At 39.4% G+C, this 23,286-nt stretch overlaps 1 protein-coding gene across 5 annotated transcripts in view; it reads right to left on the bottom strand.

Moving 5' to 3' along the window:
* Window positions 1-23,286, bottom strand: part of ZNF462 (zinc finger protein 462) — a 95,179-nt gene that overhangs the window by 60,086 nt on the left and 11,807 nt on the right. The gene's annotated exons all lie outside the window — the stretch shown is intronic.

The following is a 23,286-nucleotide window of genomic DNA, read 5'->3' as shown; positions in this document are numbered from 1 at the left end:
AATAGAAGATTCAAATAAAATGTCACAATTTAATTAAAAGACAAATTGAGAGTCATACAAGTTATGATTACAACATTTCTTTGTCTTCCCTTTTTGAAGGTTTGCTGTGTGGCATTACATGGTGGGGACTGTGGACAACTGAGTCTTAGGATGAAGAAAATTTCCTATGAGAAGCCTCTCAAATATTAAATGCTTTTGCTTCATGCAAGACTAGGATGGGTTTTTCTGATATTCCAAATTACTTTTATATCATAGTAATAATCCTTACAGAAATTAAAAATAGTCTAAACATATGTGAGAATCTGACCAACTAAATGGTCAGAGTAGGACTTTTTCCCTTGTATGGAAGGCAATTGATTCATTTACTGCACGAAAGTAGTTGTGTAGGTGCAAATACAGACACGTATTTTGACTTTTCCTGTTGTTTACCAGACTAAATAAATAGAATACTGCTTTGGCCACATGTTATAAGAAGATGCAACAACAGTTTTATGAGGAAGGGGGAAATTTTGATCAGATAAGCTACTTTTTTTTAAAGAATAAATTTTGTTTCCTTTCCTACCCAGAAGATGAAGAAAACTAAGAAAATTAAACACACACACCCACCACAAAAAAACCCCAAACCCCAAAGAAAAAAAAAAACCAAAAAAACCTAAAGCATCCAACCATTTTCCCAGTCAAAACCTTTAAAGAAAATATATGCTTAAATCCTTTCAGGATGTAAGAGGAAGATGGAAAAGCATAGGCAAAACTCTAGAGTAGAAATGTGGTCTGCCACTTGGTTTCCACACTTAAGCACTGACAGGAAATGAGCCAAGTCATCCACCTCACTGACACAACATGGTCTCAACACTCTTCTGCACAGACATGTTAAAGAGGCAAGAGGGGAAGCCCAACCTAGGAAAACAGATACTAAGCCAAGCAGCTTGGCTTTTGTACCCTTCTCCTTAGTGCTCCCCATATGGCACAATGCAACTGAAAGCTGTGGGTCTCGGGTTTCCAGTTTGTAGCCAAGATTTTATCATTAATCACCTGAAGAAATTCAGTTCTTGTGAGTCAAGGGAAGTACAGTTCTCTTTCATGTACCTGGACCTGGGAGAGGAGTATGTCAGTAGGTGGTGCTGAAGAACACTGAAGCACTCTGCCTGGCTACTCCAGAAACAACCCAGTTCCTTCTCATGCATTGCAAATTACATCTAGGAGCTCTTTATACAAAGGATGCATTACCAGCATCACCCTGGAAAGAGCAGGGGGAGGAGCAGGCTCCTCCGCCTGGCATAACCCTAGCAAAGATCTTTTTCTTGCCAAGAAAAGTCAGAGCTGTTTTAACGGGGGTTCTGCCAGTAGCAAATCAGATATGACAAACCCAGCCACATACCCTGATACACCATGAACTGAAGTGGGAAAGAGCAAAGCTGTGACTGAAGACAGAAGGGATTATCTCCTGATGGCCATCTGCCCTTAAATGAACCCTAAACCAGATTTTCATTGCCTGTAGTGCCTTTAAAAGTAATCTTGCCATTCACCCAGAACTACATTCTCCATTCCATGATCACTTAACAGTGCTGTGGCTGGTGACTTGCAAGCATACTTTAGTGAGGACCAGAGTTAGTCTGCAGGGAGCATGGTGGTTTTACAGAGGCTAAATACAGCTTATGAACTGGTGACAGAGCTAAACCATAGGAACACATGAACTGCTGGATTATTTTAGGGGCCACTGAATTTTAATCTTAAAAGATCTGAGATTAGACCAGTGAACACAGCTGGCTCAAAACACAAGCAGGCACCCAATGCAGTCACAGAAGTGGAAATTCAGTCACTAGCACTCAGCAACCACAAATGCCAAGGGCAAAGCTCTGCTTTGAGAATGTTACTGAAAAAAGAAGGAAAGACGAAAGAGAAATACTGAAAGGCAGATACGAAAAGATGCTTTGCAGGACATATGTTCCTCTTTTTAAGAGTGAGCTAAAGCCTACTGCTTACTTTTCATCACTGATCTCAGCCAAGTAATGACAATGTTCTGTACCAGCAAATACCTAAACCCATACCCACCTTATGCACAACTGTAATTATAAAGCAGGATCCATGGCTGAAACCTTATAGGAGGCCAGGAAAATGCTGATTAACAAAGTCTAAAGATTTTTCTGCTTTCCCAGTTTACTCCTCAGAATCACTCATTTGAGGAGCTCCACTGGCATCCCAGCTATTTTAACACCATCTTTGTCTCTGGCTATCCCTCCATTTCCCTCAAGCTTCCTGCTACATTTGACATTAGCTGGGCAGCAAGTAGAAGCCTATCTGTCAGACGGTTCATTTCCTCAGGTAATACAAATCCATCACTGACCCATTTATAATGCCAGACAGAATACACAGTTTTATTTGCCCACTGACTCACCAGCCATCATCTCTGCCCCAAGTAGAGGAATATATACTTTTCTAGTATTTGACAGATCTCAGGCTAGTAATTGCCACTTGTGCAAGTGAAGATCCTGTCTGTTTGGGATGATGGCAGCAAGATGTTTGTCCTATCATTTATGGCTGAAAAGTGATACCGCTAAAACCCAGGAACAACCAGTTGCAGGTAACATATATGTTGTCCAAAATACTTAACTTTGTACCAAATAATGTTATATAAATTTATATAACTATATACATATTTTTATATGTATTTATTTCATCGGATTACATGTTTGGATGAAATTTATGCACACTGGAATTCAATATCCTGAGTCCAAATGAGAACTCTGCTTCTTTTACTCCCCCTTCAATCTCCATCTCTACCCACCTGGTCCTTCCACGAAACAAGTTTTTACAGCCCAAGTACAAAATATTTAAAAATAGCGTACTGGCTCAGTCATCATCATTTGTATGACTAAGTAACAGTCCAGGAAGAATCTAAGTAGAGCACCAATAATGTACTTCAGAGAGTGCAAAGAAGGGTAGGGGACAGAAAAGGAATTCAGATTGATCATAGGATTATGGAGAACAATACCCATGAATTGACCAAGGTTTGCAGAAGTTCCCCAGCCAGATGGTGTTTGAATCAAAGAGGCATTAGAAACTACTACATTAAAAGCAGGAAAAAGCTGTTACTCACTCTGTATAAAAGGAATACACTTTGTTATTCAGGTAACAGTTAGGAACAATCTCCCTTACAAAAAGTAAAATCAACAAAAAACTTAACTCAACCTCTTGTTAACTGTATTTCTCATCTTCCCAGTAATAAACAGCCTCCTGATTACTCTGGGCGTATTCAAATTAACGAGAAGACTTAGTAAAAATGAGTTATAACAAAAGGGGTAAGACATTGAATCTCCTAATGCAGTTTTTCTGTCCTTGTTTAAACCTTTCTGCTTTAAATGAGCTTTTTGAGGGTCAGCCACTAAGATCTCATTTCTTTTTCCCCATAAGAAATACCCAAAGAAGAAATGGGTGATAAAGAAGAAAAAAAAATTTAAGACTTTCTTTGTAATAATACCCACAACTAACAGGGGGTAGGATTAGAATCAACTGCATCCTTCAAAAGCTACAATCCTTGCAAGTATGTAAACATTACAGAATTGTTGCAGCTTTTTTTTTTTCCTCTTTTTTTTTCTCAAGACCATTACACAATATCTGACATTTTTTTTCTGCTGTTGTAAGTGCTTTACATTTAGCCATTTTAAACTTAAATATGTGAACACAGTTTAAATAACTGGGAAGGTAACAAAATCCAATTTTAAAACAAAATAATCAGTTACCATTGTTATAAGACTACTCTCATTTTGAATAATGAGGAACCATTCTCGCTTTACTCTCTAGATAGAGGGTTAAAGCTGATAAAAGAAAAACCATTTGCTAAAACTTTATCCCAGGATACCTAAACTACTGCCAATCTAAATAAAAAAAACCACAATATATCTTATAAGGAAAGTTCAGCTTAAGACTAGTTCATTAAGATAAAAGGTATCTTTTTGAAAAATGAGAGACGTGCATATGTCTTCAGACATTCAGCCATATTTTTCAGTTTCACTCCTTCTGTTTGATACAGTGAATTAACTTGTCATAATTTACAGATAGTTCATTAAAGATTTTAGCTAGCTCACAACATCACCAGCTTGAAGCCTTACCATATTATTTTATTCAATCACTCAGAAAAATAATGGCATATTTTCATTATGGAAAAAGAAAAGCACAGTACAGTCCATTTCAGAGAAAATCTTGGGATAAATTAATTTCCCTAACCTCTGGAAATCTGTGCAACCTCTAATGCCTGAATTTTGTAAAAAGCAGGATGTCCAGAAAGTACTCTATCTAAAGCAAGGCAAATCAGTTTTCCTGGCCTGAGAGAAAAGAATTTTTGGGTAAATTCAAGGTGGAAGCACTGTTTAGGAAGTGTTCGTGTATGTGCATAGTCAAAAATGGGACCTTCTTCCAACAGGAAAAAAATGCCCTAAGAAAACCAAGATACTTAGACAAATTCAAGAACAGACACCCCAGTGGTACCTTAAGACTTCACCAGGATTTCAGTGTTGCAAAAGGAAGCATAGAATCATTAAGGTTGGAAATGACCTCTAAGATCAAGTCCAACCATAAGCCCAACAATACCATGTCAACTAAACCATGTCCTCACATGCTACATGCACACTGTTTTTTAACACCAGCAGGGATGGTGATTCTACCGTTTCCTTGAGCAGCCTGTTCCAATGTCTGACCAACTCTTTCGATAAAGATTTTTTTCCTAATATCTAATCAGAACCTCCCCGGCCACAACCTGGGGCCATTTCGTCTTAGTCTATAACCAGTTATGTGGGAGAAGACAGTAATAACCCCCACCTCATCACAACCTCCTTTCAGGAAATTGTAGAGAGCAGTAAGGTCTCCCCTCAGCCTCCTCTTCTCTGGACTGAACAACCCGAATTCCCTTAGCCACTCCTCACAGTACTTGTTCTCCAGACTCTTCATCAGTTCTGTTATTCTTCTTTGGACACACTCCAGCATCTCAGTGTCTGTCTTGCAGTGGAAGAGGCGGGGGGACAAAACTTTACACAATGCAGCCATAGATGAGGTGCAACCTCATCAGTTCTATGTAGAGGCACAATCACTTTGCTAGTCCTGCTGGCCACGCTATTCACAGTGCAGGCCAGGATGTTGTTGGCCTTCTTGGCCACCTGGGCACACTGCTGGCTCACATTCAGATCGTTGTCAACCAATGCCCCCACGTGGTTTTCCATCAGGTGGCTTTCCAGTCACTCTTCCCCAAGTCTGTAGTGTTGCATGGGGTTGCACTGGTGACCAAAGTACAGGACATGACACTTGGTCTGGTTGAACCTCATACAACTGGCCTTGACCCAGCCAGCCAGCCTGTCCAGATCCCACTGCAATGCCTTCCTACCCTCAAGCACATCAGCGCTGCCCTCCAAACTTGGTGTCATCTGCAAACTTTAGTGAGGGTGCGCTCAATCCTCTCATCCAGACAATTGATGAAGATATTAAACAAGACTGGTCCAAAAACTGAGCCCTGAGGGACACTGCTTGTGACTGGCCACCCACTAGGTTGAAAACCAGTCACCACAACTCTCTGGGCTTGTCTAATCAGCCAGTTTTTAACCCAGTCAAGAGTACACATGACTAAGCCATGAGTCACCAGTTTCTCTAAGAGAATACTGTGGCAAATAGCGTCAAAGGCTTTACTGAAGTCCAGGAACACATCAACCAAAGCCTTTCCCTCATCGACTAGGCAGGTCATTTGGTCATAGAAGGAGATAAGGTGGGTCAGTCAGGATCTGCCTTTCATGAACTGATGCTGGCTGGCCCTGATCCTCTGGCTGTCCAACATCTGCCATGTGAGCACATTCAGGATCAACTGCTCCATGATCTTCCCTTCTACAGAGGTCATACGGACAGGTCTGTAGTTTCGTGGATCCTCCTTCCAGCCCTTCTTGTAGATGGGCATCACATTTACAAGCCTCCAGTCTTCTGGGACCTGCCCTGTTAACCAAGACTGTAGATAAACGATGGAGAGTGCCTTGGCAAGCTTCTCTGCCAACTCCCCCAGTGCTTTCTGGCAGATCCCATCAGGCCTCATAGACTTGTGTCCAGGTGGTATAGCAGGTCATTAATGGCTTCCTCGTGGTTTTGGGGGGATTTATTCTATTCTCTGTTCCTGTCTTCTAGCTCAGGAGATGGAACATCCTGAGGATAACTGGTATGACTATTAAGATTGAGGTGAAGAAAGCATTAAGTACCTCATCCTTGGTAGTGATATTCCCTCCCCTGCATCCAAGTAAAGGATGGAGATTCTCCTTGGCTTCCTTTTTGCTACTAATGTACTTGTAAAACCAGTTTCTGTTGTCTCTTACAACAGTAGCCAGATTGAGTTCTACCTAGGCTTTTGCTTTTTTTAATTTTTTCCCTGCATGATATAACAAGATCCCTGTATTCTTCTGGAGTTGCCTGGCCCTTGAGTTGCTGAGTCCCAGGAAAACAGGCTCTCCTTGTTGAGCCAAGGATAAATACTAAGAAGTGTAGTACTAAGACTAATATTTAGAAGAGAAGCCTGAAAAGAAGCATTAGATTAAAAGTCAAGAAATGGACTTCTTACAGGGCTTGACCTCAGGAAGTCTCTGATTTTATTTTTATTTGTGAGACAATGGCTCTTCAGGACAGGCATTCTGCTTTTGGCTAGAACCTGAGGCCCATTCATGCTTGGCTCTAGGATAGCAGTCTGGACAAGACTTCTCTCTCCCTTCTGCTGGTACACAAGCCACTGCTTTAGCTGCAGAGGGAGTAACTGCTCTAGGGATATTACCTCTCTGAAATGGAGCAAACACAACATCTTGACTGCTCCACAACCAAAACACAGAAATAGTGAGGTTGTGTTTCTGCATATGGAGCAGATACATTTTGTTCTGAAGGATCTACTTAGTGCTACTGTTTACTAGAAGCCCTCTGCATCTCACCTCAGCATGTCTTCCTACAGACACTTTCATCAAGCCACCAGGTCATTCTGCATGTCACACCAAGCCAAATGTGTGAGAAGAGCTAGAAGTGAGGTTGTAACCACACTTGGACATGCCTTTGGACCTGAGGGGTTGCTATAAACTGCAGTAGCTCTTTCTAAATAACTTCATGGGTAGACAAACCTTAACATTCAGTCTGCATGCAAAGTAGATGGAAGTGGATAAAATAACTTACGCTAACAAAGATTGCAACAAAAATTTTAAAATATCCAAAAGAATCCAGAAGAATCAAGTCCCATGATGGTTTAAAAAAGCCAACAAAACTTTCAAGCTGACACAATACAAAGAAAATTATTTAATATAACATGTCTTTTAATTAATCTGAAAACTTCAGAAGTAATGTCCTGAAATGGAAGAAAGGGTAGGCTAGCTCACAATATTTTCGAACAATGGAAAGAACATTCACCTATGGTAATCACAAAGACACACTGCGATATTCTACAATTCCAAAAGAAAAGGGGAACATAATGGAAATTGGTTTTATTAATGATAATAGAGCCTTTAAAAAGGAACCAAAGTTTGACTTAACGGGAAGAAACTTACAAATTTCCCAACTTACGGCTTTTTCCAAGAGGTATACACACATAGATAAATCAGGTAGATCTAGTGTTACTGAACTGTTGAGCTCAAGAGATTTTAAAATATACCAGGGTTACTTCAAAGCAGAACCATGAAAAAAAAAAAGAATAAATATTATTCTCACCAAAGGAATAAAACTGGAGACAAGCTAGCAAGGAAAAAAAAAAAAAAAAAAAATTAACAAAAATGGAAGCCTCAATCCTAAAACACCACAAATTCAATTGTTACAAAGTTGTACGTCCTTGGATTCACACTGGTTGAAAGGTACAGGATGCATCTTCCCAACTACACACAGGGAGAAGACATGGACGGAGATAAACAACACGTCTCTTTTCAGAAAGAGTCCAGCTAAGTGAACAGATACAGCATTCAGCAACACCACTTTCCAGTCAGGTCTTTCTCCTCCCTGTTTTTTCAACTGTGACATCAAAATACATACAAGGAATATTTTGAGGCAGTTGATTTATGTTAGCTAACATCCTTTAACACTATGGAAAAGGAAAAAGCAAGACTGTAATGTGTTGTGTACTCTATCTTGGACTTCTTTTCCCTTTAAAACTCATTTAAATACAAGGCATTGGTACTTTTTAATTTGTTTCTTGCAACAAGCATTCATTCAAGCGTGGGTTCTTGTTTGCAGGAATGTATGCAGAGTGAAAGTTTCACATTAATTTAGGACTCCACTGACAAAATAGGCTGTGCCAAAATTATACGTAAGTCAGTGCTGCAGAAATTTCATTTTTCCTTCTGTTTATGGAACACCAAAGGAAGACAAAAGACAGTACAATTTTTTAGCTTTCCATTCATTTATCACAAACAAGTCATTTAACTCAGCAGAAGTAACTTGCTATCAGAAAGGCAAAAGACTGAAGTATTCCCCTGGTTTCCAAACAGCTTCACATTATTGAACAAAATATGAACACTCACTACCAGTATATAATATTTAAGGAACAAAAACGCAGAATTAAATATAGGAAGTAGCAATACAGACACTCTATTCCATGCAGTTACTACTATTTTTTTTTGACTCATGCAGCTTCAGGCCATTTTGTTGTGGGCTCCTCTCTGTGTGAAAAGATGATAAAGTATGCACCACAGAGAACCTTCTTCATTTGCCTAGTAATGGCAAAACACAGGGAAATGAAGCAACCTGGCTTCAGATTTGTGGCACAGCCAGCAGCAGAAAGTGGGCTTCCAGATGCCAGCCCTTTCCTGTTACACCACACTACATTTCTGTGCCACTGTGCCTAAAATCCCAGTGCTAACTTCAAGTTTTTTTCACCACAGCAGAAGTTAAAATTTTAGGAGCAGGGGTAAATCATACACCACACACAAGGATTTTAACTGATGCTCTTTATTTACCTTTGTATTTACTTCTTAATCAGAGTTTCCATTTCCAGCTTTCTGCACAGAATCCACACCTTTTGCTGAAAAATCCAGGTCAAGTCAGCAAGCTGTCTACAGAGCTAAGAAGACCAGGAGAGGCAGATTCTAGGGATGGTGAACATGGCCTAACCCTCATGTTACTTAAGATCACAGTGGAAGGAAGGATATGGAGAAAGGGTGGCCATAAAAAGGGGACCCTTAGGTGGGCACAAGGAAGGATATTTATTTTGAAGAATGGACAGCTAGAAAAATGAAAACTATTATATATGATCTAAGAGGCTTTTCTCTTAATATGATTGTGTCCAAACTTCTGAATCCTTCTAGTCTTTTCCAGAATTCTTCTAAATAATGGGCAACACAGTAATTTTTCTGTTTGAGAAGAATTTTGTCTTCTGGATAAAAAATAATCAAAACTTACTAGAATTCATCAAAGGGTATTTTCTTTATAGGACCTTTATTAAAATATCTGTAAGAGGAACACTCCGGGTCTTCCTCAATGTCTTATGAAAGCAGGAGATATTAATGACCAAAGAAGAGGAAGTCTGATTTAATCAGACCTCTCTTTCACACATGCTAGCTGGAGACACAAAGTGTATATAAACTTCCACTCCACCTTGGCTAACAAAATTTATGACAACAAACCAAGCAATTCGCTTTTACATGCTGAGAGTTGCACCTACCTGTCATTTTTAGGACACCACCACAAACAACCCTGGATATTTTATAGTTGTTTGTTTTGTTTTGTTTTTTTAATTATCTTCAGATTGTAAGAGACTAGGATCTTACAAAACCATAGGCAACATCACCTTCAGACCTTCAGTGTATGTTCAACTAATATGTAAAGCTAGTATGTTTTTTTTTCTGAAAAACTTCAGTAAGCATTCCAGTTTGAGAATCTGGATATCGAGGAAAATGGAGTTTCCAAAAAAGGTGACCAGCCTGTGCAGAGAAGCATACAGTGGCCACCAAAGACTCCTGTTCCCATTTAATGTGAACCTAAATTCTGCAGGAGAATCTCACACAGAGCAGCAGTAATCCAAGATGCTGCTGTCATTCCTGTTGAAGTCTGAGGAGCAGAACCAGCCTGAGCTCTGTCAAAAGCCAAGGGTGTTATGGTCAGCTGTGACTTCTACTTTGCTTGGGCAGAGATATGAAGTGGTAACACCTCTCCTTTGGCTTTTTTTTTCCCCCTGTAGCTGTCAGCTGAGATACACAAACTGCTGCAGCTGAAAGAAGCACAGCTAAAAATCCAGTTTGCATTTAGTATGAGATGCATCTGGGGATTAGGCTTTTTTCTGGAAAGGGCATCTGCCCACTCCATGCAGTTAAAAGCATCCACTCCAATCTTTTAGTGAACTATCTTGAGGCAGCATTGGGGCACAGCTATTACCTGCATCTAGTTTGTATCACCTGAGACAAACACACTCCCTGCTGCTTCACACCAAGCCACTGGAGGAACCCTTACTTCACACCCATGTAAGCCCAGCTTCCAACCATCAAGCAAAGTGTGGAACTTGGTAAGACATCGGCATTTTAGAACACGGGAAAAAAATGGTTAAATTTTTCACCTTCTGCATCCCTGTCTATCTTCACTATCCTTCAATTTTCTTAGATTGTTTGTCTGAGTAGTGTTACCTTTGAAAAGAAAAGATCATTCCTTTCTATAACTTCTCGCCTCCCAACCTATATGCCTGGCATTTTAATTTCTGCTTTTCTGAATAAGTCTGCATGGTCTATCTACTACCTTCTGTGTATGCCTCTCCTTTTCTATGTGTTCTGCAAAGATGCAAACTGATTCAGTCTAGCAGAGAATGATGCTGGTGATGTGTACCTTTAAAGTAGCTCAGAAGTCACAGAGTTGGTCTTTTATTTCTTCTGAAGATGTTTGGTGTGCTGGCCCCCATTCAGTATGAAATAAAAGCCACTGCTTCTATGTCTTAAGAAAGGAGCACATTTCAAAAAAAGACTGGTCTACCCAGAACCATTACTCAAGTAGGACCAAGAAAATGAGGGACAGAAAAGAGAGGTCTGGGAAGGGGCTATAGCAGACACCACCAGGAATGGCTGTCATCTGGTCTTAATGTCTCTCAAACCTACCAGTGATAAGGTGCCTCTCCCTTGCACTCCAGAAACTATTATCTGTGGTTACATAAGTTTTATACTTCTTTCTTTTCTAATGAACAGGACTCCCCCCCTTTTAGTTTCCATTGTCTGTTGCTCGGAAATCAGTAACTGATACAACTATGGTCAGTCAAGATTTTGCCTATGTGTATGTGTGTATGCTATGTCTGGATCCTCAAGAAGGCAGCCTGACATTTTATTTTTAAACTTTGGCTCCTGTTGCACAGCCCCACATATAATGGCTCCTCTCCTGGAGGTTGGATAGTCTTCTGCTATCAGTTTTCAAAAAAAAAAAAAAACAACAACCCAAAAACAAAAACAAACTCAAAGCCACTCAAGCCAATTACCACCAAGAGAACAACAATAAAGTTCTCTCCTGAAGTTTTAGTTTCCTTCATAAAAACACAAGAGATCACAGAAAGATTAAGCCATCAGTGTGACTGCAACTTCCTACTCTTGTATTCTTACAAGCTGAAGAATATTGTGCAAGTGCCTGGAGCTGTTGTGCTTTTGGAGATCTCTCTCGTTTTTTATTTCTAGAAATTTTCTGGAGTTCTGCCAATTTTCCTCAGCTGAGAACCATACCTTTATGTGGATCAGTACTTACTAAAGCCTTTTATTATGGAGGGTCAAAATAAGAATAAGTTTCTCCTTACCTGAAAGCAGAACCTGCAATGCATCTTCAAGGTCTCAGAGGCTGAAGGAGGCAGAACTAGACTTGCTAATCACAGGACTGGTGTTATGGTTCACCCTTTCTCAAGAGCCTGCCCTTCAGATGTGTTCCAAAGCTGACAACCTAACTTGTATCATGTACCTCTAGCCACCTGCAGTACAAGATCATTTTGGCAGTGAAGCTTCACTGTCGAAAAAAAAGTGGTTTCCTTTTCAGCTGAGTACACAGGGCTATATCTATAATTACTAGAAGAAAGGGAATGTTCAAGTTAAAGACAAGGCATCTCCTTTGCACTCCTGTCTGGGATAAAAGACTTTACACAGAATATGGAAAAGAAATGGAGAGGGTACAGTTAACCAAGGGGAAGTTACCTTCTTCCCTTGCATTTTATTACGAAAGACAGCACCTAATCTCAGTTTTACTTACAGATTAAAATAGTAACTCCTTCCAAAACCAAGAATAAGAAGAAATAGCTCAGACCTCTTTAACCTCTTTCATTCATGAACTACTTTTTCTCCCAATGTCTTCTAACTTCTCCAGCTGGACTACAGCAATACAGAATTTTGAATCTTAAAAGCAGTTTTCTAAAACTGAAACTACATATTAAGATCTGAAAACAATTTGTCAGTTAGGCAGTCAAAACTGTCCTTGATCCTACTGTAGTAACTGATATGTAACATTAAAAAGAAAATCATTTACAGTCAGGCCTCTGGTGCAGCATGACCTTCAAAACAAAGCTAATGTATCATTACCCCTGTACTCAGCCCTGGTGAGGCCACACCTCGAGTCCTGTGTCCAGTTCTGGGCCCCTCAGTTCAGGAAGGATATCGAGGTCCTGGAACAGGTCCAAAGGAGGGCAACCAGGCTGGTGAAGGGACTCGAGCACAGGCCCTATGAAGAGAGGCTGAGAGAGCTGGGGCTGTTCAGCCTGAAGAAGAGGAGGCTCAGGGGAGACCTCATCGCTCTCTACAACTACCTGAAAGGAGGTTGTAGCCAGGTGGGAGTTGGTCTCTTTTCCCAGATGACTTTCAACAAGACAAGAGGACACAGTCTTAAGTTGTGCCAGGGGAGATTTAGGCTGGATATCAGAAAGAATTTTTTTACGGAGAGGGTGATCAGGCAATGGAATGGACTGCCCGGTGAGGTGGTGGATTCTCCATCCCTAGAGACATTTAAAAAGAGACTGGATGTGGCACTCAGTGCCATAGTCTAGCAACCGCACCGGTGGGTCAAGGGTTGGACGTGATGATCTCTGAGGTCCCTTCCAACCCAGCTAATTCTATGATTCTATGATTCTATGATTTTTTTCCAAAACCTGACTTGTATGTCTATCAATTATGAAAAAATGAGGATCTAATGATAGTGCTTACTGTTGAAATCTCTTATTAGTACAGAACACAAAAACAGTTAATATCTAAGTTTCCTAGATGTATCATCCTTAACAGCCCAAACTCTAGGATTTTTAGAGGTGTCTAACACAAAATCGAACACTTATTTCTATTGAAGCGGTCATGACTGAAATGCGGTTCTACTGAAATGCTTTCATAGTATAATTGGTGGGATACCACCAATATAAGGTTAGGTTACTCTAGGAAATTGACGTGTTTACAAGTTCTGATTGGGTTTTATGCCATAACTCCCTATGTGGTAAATGCAGGACCAAAGTCTTGGGTTCCTGTCTTTAAAACCAGAACTATAGTTCTGGGTGAACAAAGTGCTAGGTTGTAGAGTTCAGAGGAAAACAGAAGTCTCTGGGGGATTTAATGTCCTTTAGAAACCATAATGTGAAAGTCTACACTAGCTCTGTCAGGACTACAGAAAGCTGTTTCCTCTATTGAGACAACAGGAAACACATCTCATTTTTAGGAGGAAGGCAGCTTCCACCAACCTTGTACATAGTTTCCACTTTGAGAACATGTGCTAGTAATTTCTCCAAAGCTTTAAGCCCAAGACAGAAAAATGAAGGAAAACCCACTACAGGTAATCAAGTCTAAACTGACAACTAACTACAAGCCAGCAATCATCCTTATAATTTCATTTAACTTGGTTATTTACTTCCTTTTTTTTTGCCAGTTAAGAAAGGGTGTTGCATGTTCTGGCAAAATTCAGTCACGTCCTTAGACACCCTACACCTCCAAGTCTCAGCATGCCCATCAGCTGTTCTTCAAGACAATTAGTCCCTGACCTAACATCAGATAATGGCAGTGGGAGTCATCTAGCTTAAAGTTTACATTTTAATACACAGTTGTCCACGTCCAACTCAATAACAACAGTCTGAAGCCCATCTCCTACCACAGCATCTGAAGAGATACTACACTTCAACTTGATGCCATAGGAATTTCTATAGAGCCCACTGGTCATTCCAGTGGCTCTTAATCTTTTCACACTATTGAATTAGAAATTATAACTAATAATACATCAAACATTTTCTAGTCTTAGACTCCAGTCACTGCATCTTTTACATCTTGGTATGGATTCCATATTCCTACAAACGTAATTGGTTTTAGCTAATTTAGTTTTAGATGTTTCAGAGTTTATTTTAGAGGTTTTAGTCCTCTAAATGTCACTCCTGAAAATCTTTGAAAGGGAGGAATAGACTTAAAGCTCTCACTGTGAAGCACAATTTTCCAGATTTCAAGTCATTACTATTCTCAGCATTTCCACACCTGTTTTTACAGACATGGCAACTTCAGGTATTCCTAGAGTGGTACTTGCACAGAGGGATCTTCAAAGGGACAAAAGTACCTCTTGTGCTTATATATCTAAATATTGTACTAGTTGACTTAGCTATTCTAACCATTTTGAATAGTAACTACTACTTTTCAGGATCACCGTCTTCTGATTTAAAAGGAAGACAAGACTCAGAAAAGAAGTCCACGGAGGCTACAAAAGACATTTCTGGAGTAATTCACAGGGCGGCTTTTGTTCCACATTTTCTATCTATTAGAGATATAAACTGAATGAGGTGGTTTTAGATCTGATAATAAATTACTGGTGTAAAGAACAGAAGGAAAAATCTCTTTAAATCCTGCCAGATGCCTTTCTTGTCTGACCTGTAAGATGCTTTTGTTTGCAGTGGAATAACTCCAAAATAAAAAGGAAAACTCTTTGGGATCAAGGGCTCTCAAAGGCACAATACTGGTGTTATTTGTTTGATCTGCCCAAGGTCATTATATACATTGTTCATGGAAAGCCCCCAAAGTCTTTTCTGATAGACTAGGAGGGCAAATAGATGATGAGACCTATGTTTTGTCTGCACTCTCTGCATGAAGTTGTTACATCCAACACCCTTCTCCTGTAGCTGGAAAAGCAGGTGACTTCATCTGGATGATCCCTGAGGAAGTGACCCAATTCCCAATCCCTTTTACTTTAGGGAAAATGCACAAAACGTGTTAGATTTAAAGACTGTATGAATACATGTTTTGATGATTTCTCTTCTTCAGCTTGACTCCTTTGTGAACATTTGATGATAGACAAAAAAATTGCTGTTTTCTTTAAAGTGTAATAGATAAATTCCAAAATGCAACATTTGGTCACAGGAACTTTAGACATTCACCTTGCTTGACTGGATAGACTGAGAAACCAAGCACATTGCTCTTGTTCTAAGTTTCATGCAAGCCAACCCTTCAAGGTTCCTCTTACTTAGGCCACAGTATAGCTTTCTTGTAAAAACATCAGCTTTATGATTGGTACAGTCTTCTGACTTTTCAAAAAACAGGTCCAACTGCCTTATATCTTAAGGAGTTCTATTATTTAAAAAATAATAAAAACATCTCACAAAACAGGTGTTATTTGAAAGCTCACTGACCTCTTTTCTAGTAGGCATTTTTGGAATATATGTATTTATCATCCTGTCCAAGTAACATGAATTTAATTTACACATGGTGTAACCATGTAACAAGGAGGCAAAGCAGCCATAAGAGATCAGCCACTGAGCAAGTAATACCATTATTTCCTCTCCCCAACAGTAGGACAAAGCAGCTAAAAAGTTGTACTGAAGGTTGAGTCAAATCCAGCATAGCACATCCTCTAGAATGGGTTTTAACCCTCTCCTAATAATAAACAGAGGGAAATTTCACAATTGCTTTTGGATACTGAACATGCCAATCATGGCAACCCACTCATGGCGCACTGAAAAGTTTCAACACAGGCTTCCACTCGATGGTTTTGATGACTTTCTGAGGTGCTTTTATAAGCAGGCTCCAAAAGCATCATCTTAATTCCACTGTACATTACTGATGGACAATTACTTCTGTTTTTAATTGACATACCTTCTAAACAGCATGTGGGAGAACAAAGGATGGAAGGGATCTCATGGCCCACCAAGACAGGTTCTGTTATCACAGACAAATCTGATCTCTTTTAACTTGGAGAAAGAAAAATAGTATGCTTGCTAAAATGAAAATGACAGTTAATGGGTCCCTGAGACAAGAAAAGCTTGAGTTTAAAGAAAACTGGTTCAATAAGAAATTATCCTGGTCATGAAAAACTTAGCTGCTACCATTTTGTAGTCCCAGCACTGTTCTTGGTGGAATGCCATCCATCACTGATGTCCACTTGGACATTGCACCATTAACTGCAGCTCTTTGTGCATAATCATCCAGCCAATTCCTTACCCACTGAGTGATCCATCCATTTAATCTATGTCTCTCCAATTCAGAGACAAGGATGTCATGCAGGACAGTGTCAAATGCTTTGCACATGCAAAACAATATGAAAAGGTAATACACAAAGATCTGACTGGCTATGATACTGATAGAATTACACCACTCTCTCTAAAGAATACATGTCTTAGCTGAAATCTCCCTTGAGGCCGGAAGTCAAATATTATACCTCTGGAATGTAAAATAACCCTCATTTCTGCCCAGCTTATCAAAAATCTCTGACCTGCTCTCTCTTACCACATTTCCTTGGCCTCATTATCCCTTTAAAAGGGGAGCTTGCTACTAAAATCCCACTTGGGTTAATTTGGCTATGACAGCTGAAGCAAGAGAAACCTAAGGATTCTCCGAAGCAGAAGACTGACTGTCCAGGTAATTTGAACAGCCCATCTCTCCTTATGTAAAAATCCCATCAGAAACAAAACTGAGAAGTATCCCACAATACACAGATTAGTTTTTTAGATAAAACAGTAAAAGAACACAAACCCCCCAACCAACTCTGAATTTCCTCCTCTACAGAAAATAGTCTTAAATAATTCTTTATTAGAAAGTCATATTAAATTGATTTTTATATCCACTGAACTTACTTCAACATAGGCTTGGTCTCATATTCCAATTGTGGAACATTTCATCAGCTTCTTGATATCATTTAAGATTTTCTAGGCAAGTACTTGTTCAATAACAGGAGTCCATTGCTACACTTTCATATTACAAGCTTATCAGCCTGACAGTGCAGAGAACTTCTAGAACTCCTGCTTGCTGTCTTCCCATAAAGAAGCATATTCCTTCAGAAGCTCTATCCAACCTTTCTCTTTCTTTCTGGGCCTGCATCTTTGAGACAATAGATAAGAGAAGGCAGACCACTTCTTCCATTTATTTGCTCAGCCTGCTGGAGCATCAGATCTGTCTGACCTTGCAGCAAGAACCATTATCTTTTGTTCTGATCAGGTTGCACAAATAGCTGTTCTTGTGTCAGTTGCCAGAGCAGAGATTTTTTTCAGGACCAGTATGATTACAGCTCATGCAACACATTGCATCCTAAAAATGTTGAGGTTTGTTTCACCCTAGATTCAGGCATTCTACAAAAATACCATTCCATGTTACACACCCAGGAAGAAAGGGACACTGTGTAATGCTGTCAGTACATGTATCCTAGCCAAATAAGTCAGAATATTTATAGCCTCACCAAATGAGCCAATAGTCATGCAAAACACATGAGCTGAATGAGTTACAAGGGCACAAAAGGATTATGACTCCCTGTACATCCCACCACATCTCTGCAGGTTAGGCAGTCTCCATGTTGATCAGCAACAGGACCTTTACAGGTCCTAACAGCTTCTTCTTCTTAGACAGGGAAACTATGCTGGGGCCAACCACACCCCCCCCCCACTGTAGTGACATAACTTTGTCTAGAATTCACACCTGAAATGCTTGCAAGCCATCTGCAACTGAAGAGACACAGGTTAGCCACCAGCAGGGTATGTGAATATTCAACTGCAGTACTTCTGGTACAGAATTCCGTTTCCCACACCGGCAGAATAATAAATCACCACATCCACTGATAAGAGTCATGAACTCCTGAAAGGTTGCTGAGGACGGCTTTAATTTTCCTTCCTTCTATTTAAAAATAATACACACTACTTATAAAAAGTCATTATTATATGCCCTTCCTTTTTCTCGAGCAGAAAATCAAATTAACCAGAAAACACATCCCATAGGCTTTTCAGCCTATAGAGCTTCTTCTATAGCCTGTTTAGTAGCTCCAAATTTCTTCTGTTTTTCACCTAAGTACACACTTATTGTGTTGTACTTGATACCAGGTAAAAGCCTGAATCCCCATTTCTGGCTTCTAGCCAAGATTTAAAGAGGAAAAAAAATCTGCTAATCCATGGTTTGCAATGAAAAGAAGACCTACCACTGGGAAAAATCCTCCTGCCCTTAGCCAAATCTAATCTAATCTTTCCTCACTGCTCTAATATCACTCTGTGTGCTTCACTCCCTTTCACTTCACATACAGAGCACGGGGAATTACTGATGCAGAACCCTAGCCAGTTTGAAGAACAAATACAGAAATGGGTCTGACTGACACTCCTGAGTTTGCAGTCACAATCAATACAGTTCTATGAAGACACTGCCATTTTTGGTAACTGCAGTAACCCCAAAATGCAACAGAATTACATTATTTTTGTCTCATAAAGGCTTTGACTTTCCTTCTATTATCCCAATCTTGCTTTAGCACATATTTTATATTAGAATGAGTTCCAGGAGGCATATGGCAATAGAACTAGGTCAACCATTAACCAAATAACTGGAAGCTGTTCTGCAGAGCACACCCTTCAAAGCTTGCTTAATGAGCTAGCTCTTCAGAATATATCCTTCAGTAAGGATGAAACTAACAGTTTCACGGGATTTTCTTTAAAGCCACAAGGTCATCCAAGTTAGGAAGACTCCGCACATGACAGGCTCTGAACACCCACCCTGAAGTATAAAGTCATCTAGGTCAGATGTTAAGAGATGAAAAACACTCCACAACTGTGCATGGGTCATTGAACATCAGGAACCAGTTCAAATGATTTCTTCATTTTACCATCAAGAACCAATCCCATCATTATCTACTCTCATAATTTCAGCAAAGATCACAAAAATTTGCCTCTGTAGATTTTTTGGGGGAAGGATACCAGCACTAATTAAAACAGTTTGCATCTCTCTGTGCCTTCCAAGCTTTCTTTTCAGAGGATAGCAAATTGTTTGCCCAATGACAGTCAACTCAAAACTTGTAATGTTGGAAAAAAAAAAAAAAAAAGATAAATATTACCCAGAATTGTGACAGTTGGAAAAGACCTCCAAGATCATCGCATTCAACTATCAACATTCCTCCCTGCCCCGGATAATATATACATATACATATATATATATATATATATACATATATATATATACACACAAATCTATATCCCCTACTGGAGCATGTCCTGAAGTCTATCTACTTGTATTAAGGCTTACAAGCCAGTATCTGACTAAATTCTTCATGTACTGTTTTCCCCTTGATCTTGTTGAGATACCTACATGATTTAACATTATCTGTAAAGTCAGAGAGAAAAAAATTCCATCATCACTGTTGATAACTTTATTTCTTCATTGCAATCTTACCAATTGCTTCCGCTAAATATTACATTCCATGCTCTAAGATACCATACACGCCGAAGCTTGAAGTACAGATTTTTAGGACTCTGAGAAGCATCAAGAACCAGGGAGCAGAATCCAAGAGTAACATAGAGGTTAGAAAAAGTTCTGGCTCATATTATACTGTTAACAAAGCAGTAGACATGGCCTGAACAAATTGTTTCTGAACAAGTAAAATAAGAAAACACTTTCCAGCACCCTACTTGAAAAGAATTTTGCACACAACAGCCAGTGATAATCCATCACACAACTGTTGCAATAACATAACTCAACAGCCATGTACCACAAAGCAGCATCAACTTTTCTAACTCAAAAAAGTCACCATCGAACTATGAGACTACAGCCAAATCTTGACATTAAACATATATGCTTATTAATATTAGTTTTCCAGTACCCTCCAAAAAGAAAGAGATATAGCCTCTAACCTCTTTATTATAGTCTTTCTTTTGAGCAATACTTCTACAAAACAAAACATTCTGAGATTTTAAGTTACTACTTATCCAAACAAAACAACCACCAAAAAATTCTCTTTGCCCTACTGCTACTGTTTCTCCATCATTTCTCATAGGAAAGTGTGCTGTAAACCTATACATATCAAGAATTTGCCCAGTAGTTCACATCTATCCTTGTGACATCAAAGCTAGAAGAAACAAATAGGCAAAAAAAACCCACAGCCATGTCCACCAGACATTTCTTCCACTAGTGCTTCCATAAACTGAGAACTTACCCGTAGCCTGATGTTTATGAGATGGGAACTCAAGTCCATCTTTTTAGTCCTAGATCCTGGTCTAGAAGATAATAATTCTAGTTCCTAATTGTCAGACACAAGAAATGGTGAGGCATCCATGATGACAGAAAAAAAACAGTGTGTGTGATCTTACGTCCCTGCAGATTGCTTTGTATCTTAAGCGACAGCTCCTTGCTGGAACAGGCTATCTCAATGGAAGACTGCCAAGCATGCTGTGGTGAGATTATCATCTTCATAGTTATATTTATAATAAACTATCTTCAGCAAGTAGCACCTTTTTCAGTACTGAAAAGTCAAGGACAATGTATTTTCTTTGCAGTATAGAGATGTTCTGTAAGAAAAGGTGCAGGCAGAATCTCGAAGCATTATTTGTTTGCATATGAAGAAACACTACTAACGTTCTACAGTGTGTTCTAAAAGCTAGTTCAACACTGCTGGAAAACACAAAATTACCAGCTACTACTAGAGAGTAAAATCTGCAAGGGAAATTACATGGGACAGACACAGCAGAGCAACCATACCTTAGAAAAAAGTCTCTATTTGCCCTGCATCGTTAATAGTTCTGCTGCTGAAAAGGCTACCACTACATGGGGTTATATATGGAACCTTGAAAAAGTTCTGTCACTAGAGAGATGGTGTTCATGTTTCATGTAATTCTCTCAGTGCCATTTCTCTTCAACTGCCTTAAGCAGGGGGGTGCTCAACTCCCATAACTTCAATCAAAAAAAAATCTGAATGGGGCCAATGGAGCAAGGACTGTGTAAGGATGAAGTTTACCTGCATAACTGAGCAAAACAGTCTTCAGACACAAGCCATATTTTATATGCATCCCCTCTCCTCCCCACCACCAAATTGCAACTGGGAAAACATGTCTGTGGGCTGACTACTCCCAAACTCTTACTCTAGTTCTCAGGAAAGTATGAAGACAGTCATGCCTTTGCTGGGCTAGACTACAGAACAGCATCTAAGACATAGATTTATTTAAGGGATCTGTAATATTATTCTTTGAAAACCTTACTGAACAGGCAATAGAAACCATGAGAGCTCAAATTATGATATTCATGTCTGCCATGACCTCCAGAAAGCAAGCTCTTGTATTCTAGGGCTGCAGCTACAAGCAGGTATCTCCAAATTTTTTTTTGTTTGAAAACAAACAAAACAAACACCAAAAAACTAACCAAACAAAAAGAAATACACACAAAAAAATCAAACAACAAAAAAGCCCAAAACCATTTTACCAGTCCATGACTGAGCTGACAGAAGACATGCCCTTAGATCTTTAAATCCATAGAATCCACAGTAAGCTTATTTAGAATTTCTTTTTCCACAGATTTAGACAGCCATGTAATAGTTTTCAGCTCTAAAAAAAGTGTCATGACAATTTTACCATTAGCTTTAACCAAATAGGAAAAATAAATTCTAGTAGGACATTCCTGGTAGAAAGAGAGCTGAAAATAATTACAGTTGCTTTCTACAGTTTCTTATTAATTACAGAGTTTCAAAGGCCTATACAGTATCACTTACAGTATTTCGTACCTTTTTGCATTGCACAGCTGCAGTACAATGTTCTCAAACGGTTCTGGCTTTTGAACAAACTAGGTCTGCTCTAAAGCTAAAAAGGATCTACAATGAAACTTCATATGAACTTCAGGACTTTCACATGACTGAACTCTTCTCCTTCTCCAGATCTCTTTAGCCCTTCAGCCTACTCCCAGCCCTTTTTATAATCCATCAGAGCATGCTTTTAGAGTGCACTTCACTTGTTGAAAAAAAAAAAAACAAACCACAAACCAGTTTCAAAAAGAGAAAAAATATTAAACCCTGCTGGGCTGAATTTTTCAGATTGATAAGGAAGAAGATAATAATTTAATATTAAGTATAAAAGAAGCAAAAAAGGACAAGATGCAGAGGAGAAAAATCATATTAAGGCTTTCTGCACTGGCATGAAATGGTTGCTTCCCTTCTTATTGCCAGCTCCCCATGCTTCATGTAGACATTACACATCCTTATACTGTAGATCCACCCCCCATGCTAATGCTTGCCCAAAGGAATTATCCTCCTGCATCACAGCAGTGGTAACAGAACTGCTGGCTCTGCAAATCTGAAAGCACCATTTCAATGCCTAATACATGCAGCAACTGGACATACTACTAGATATTCTGGGTTGGTTTGTCACCCTCTCAGCACTGTACTACTTGGCACTAACCTTCTGTTAACCAGATGGTCTGTTCTCTCTCCCTAGGACCAAACCATTAAACTTCATTTTATTAATTTCTACCAAAATTCAGGGAGTTTACAGCACTTGTGTCTGGTTTATCTCCAACAGGGTTGCTAAAATGAAAATGACCTAAAAAATAACTAGAAATGTTGCTTCACACCAACAGAGAAGAAGATCTTTTGGAGTAAATATTGAAATAATGTGCCAGAACGAACTACCATAGCAGTATGAACCACGTGGATAGCAACTTGTATTACGTATACAAATGCAACCTAAGCCTGTCAACTTACAAAGGGCCTAAGTTGAATTTTCTTTGATCCAGAGCACCTCTGTCTTGAATGGGTAACTACCTTTATTATTATTCAAAACCAATTCCTTAATAAAAAAAAAATTCTGAAGTGTGAGAATCTGTGGCTTCCAAAACCACCATGGTTCCTGATGAGAATCAACAATGCATGACCATGATCTACAAGCAGCACAGGAACATGAATGTTCTCACTATAACGCCCACAACTCATATGACAGGCCAGCATTAACTGCAGTCAAACTTGAGTACTTTATAAACATACATGCACCCCACTGTCAAAATATAAAAAGAAAGAAAGAAGGGGAGGGAGGGGGGAGAAAAGGACAGGCGAAAGGGAGGGAATGGAGGGAGGGAGGCAGAGAGAGGAGGGGAGGGAGGGACGGAAATAGAGAAAGAGAAAGAGAGAGAG

Source organism: Heliangelus exortis, chromosome Z, assembly GCF_036169615.1.
Source record: "Heliangelus exortis chromosome Z, bHelExo1.hap1, whole genome shotgun sequence".
Taxonomy (NCBI): domain Eukaryota; kingdom Metazoa; phylum Chordata; class Aves; order Apodiformes; family Trochilidae; genus Heliangelus; species Heliangelus exortis.
This window is presented reverse-complemented; position numbering and strand designations above follow the sequence as displayed.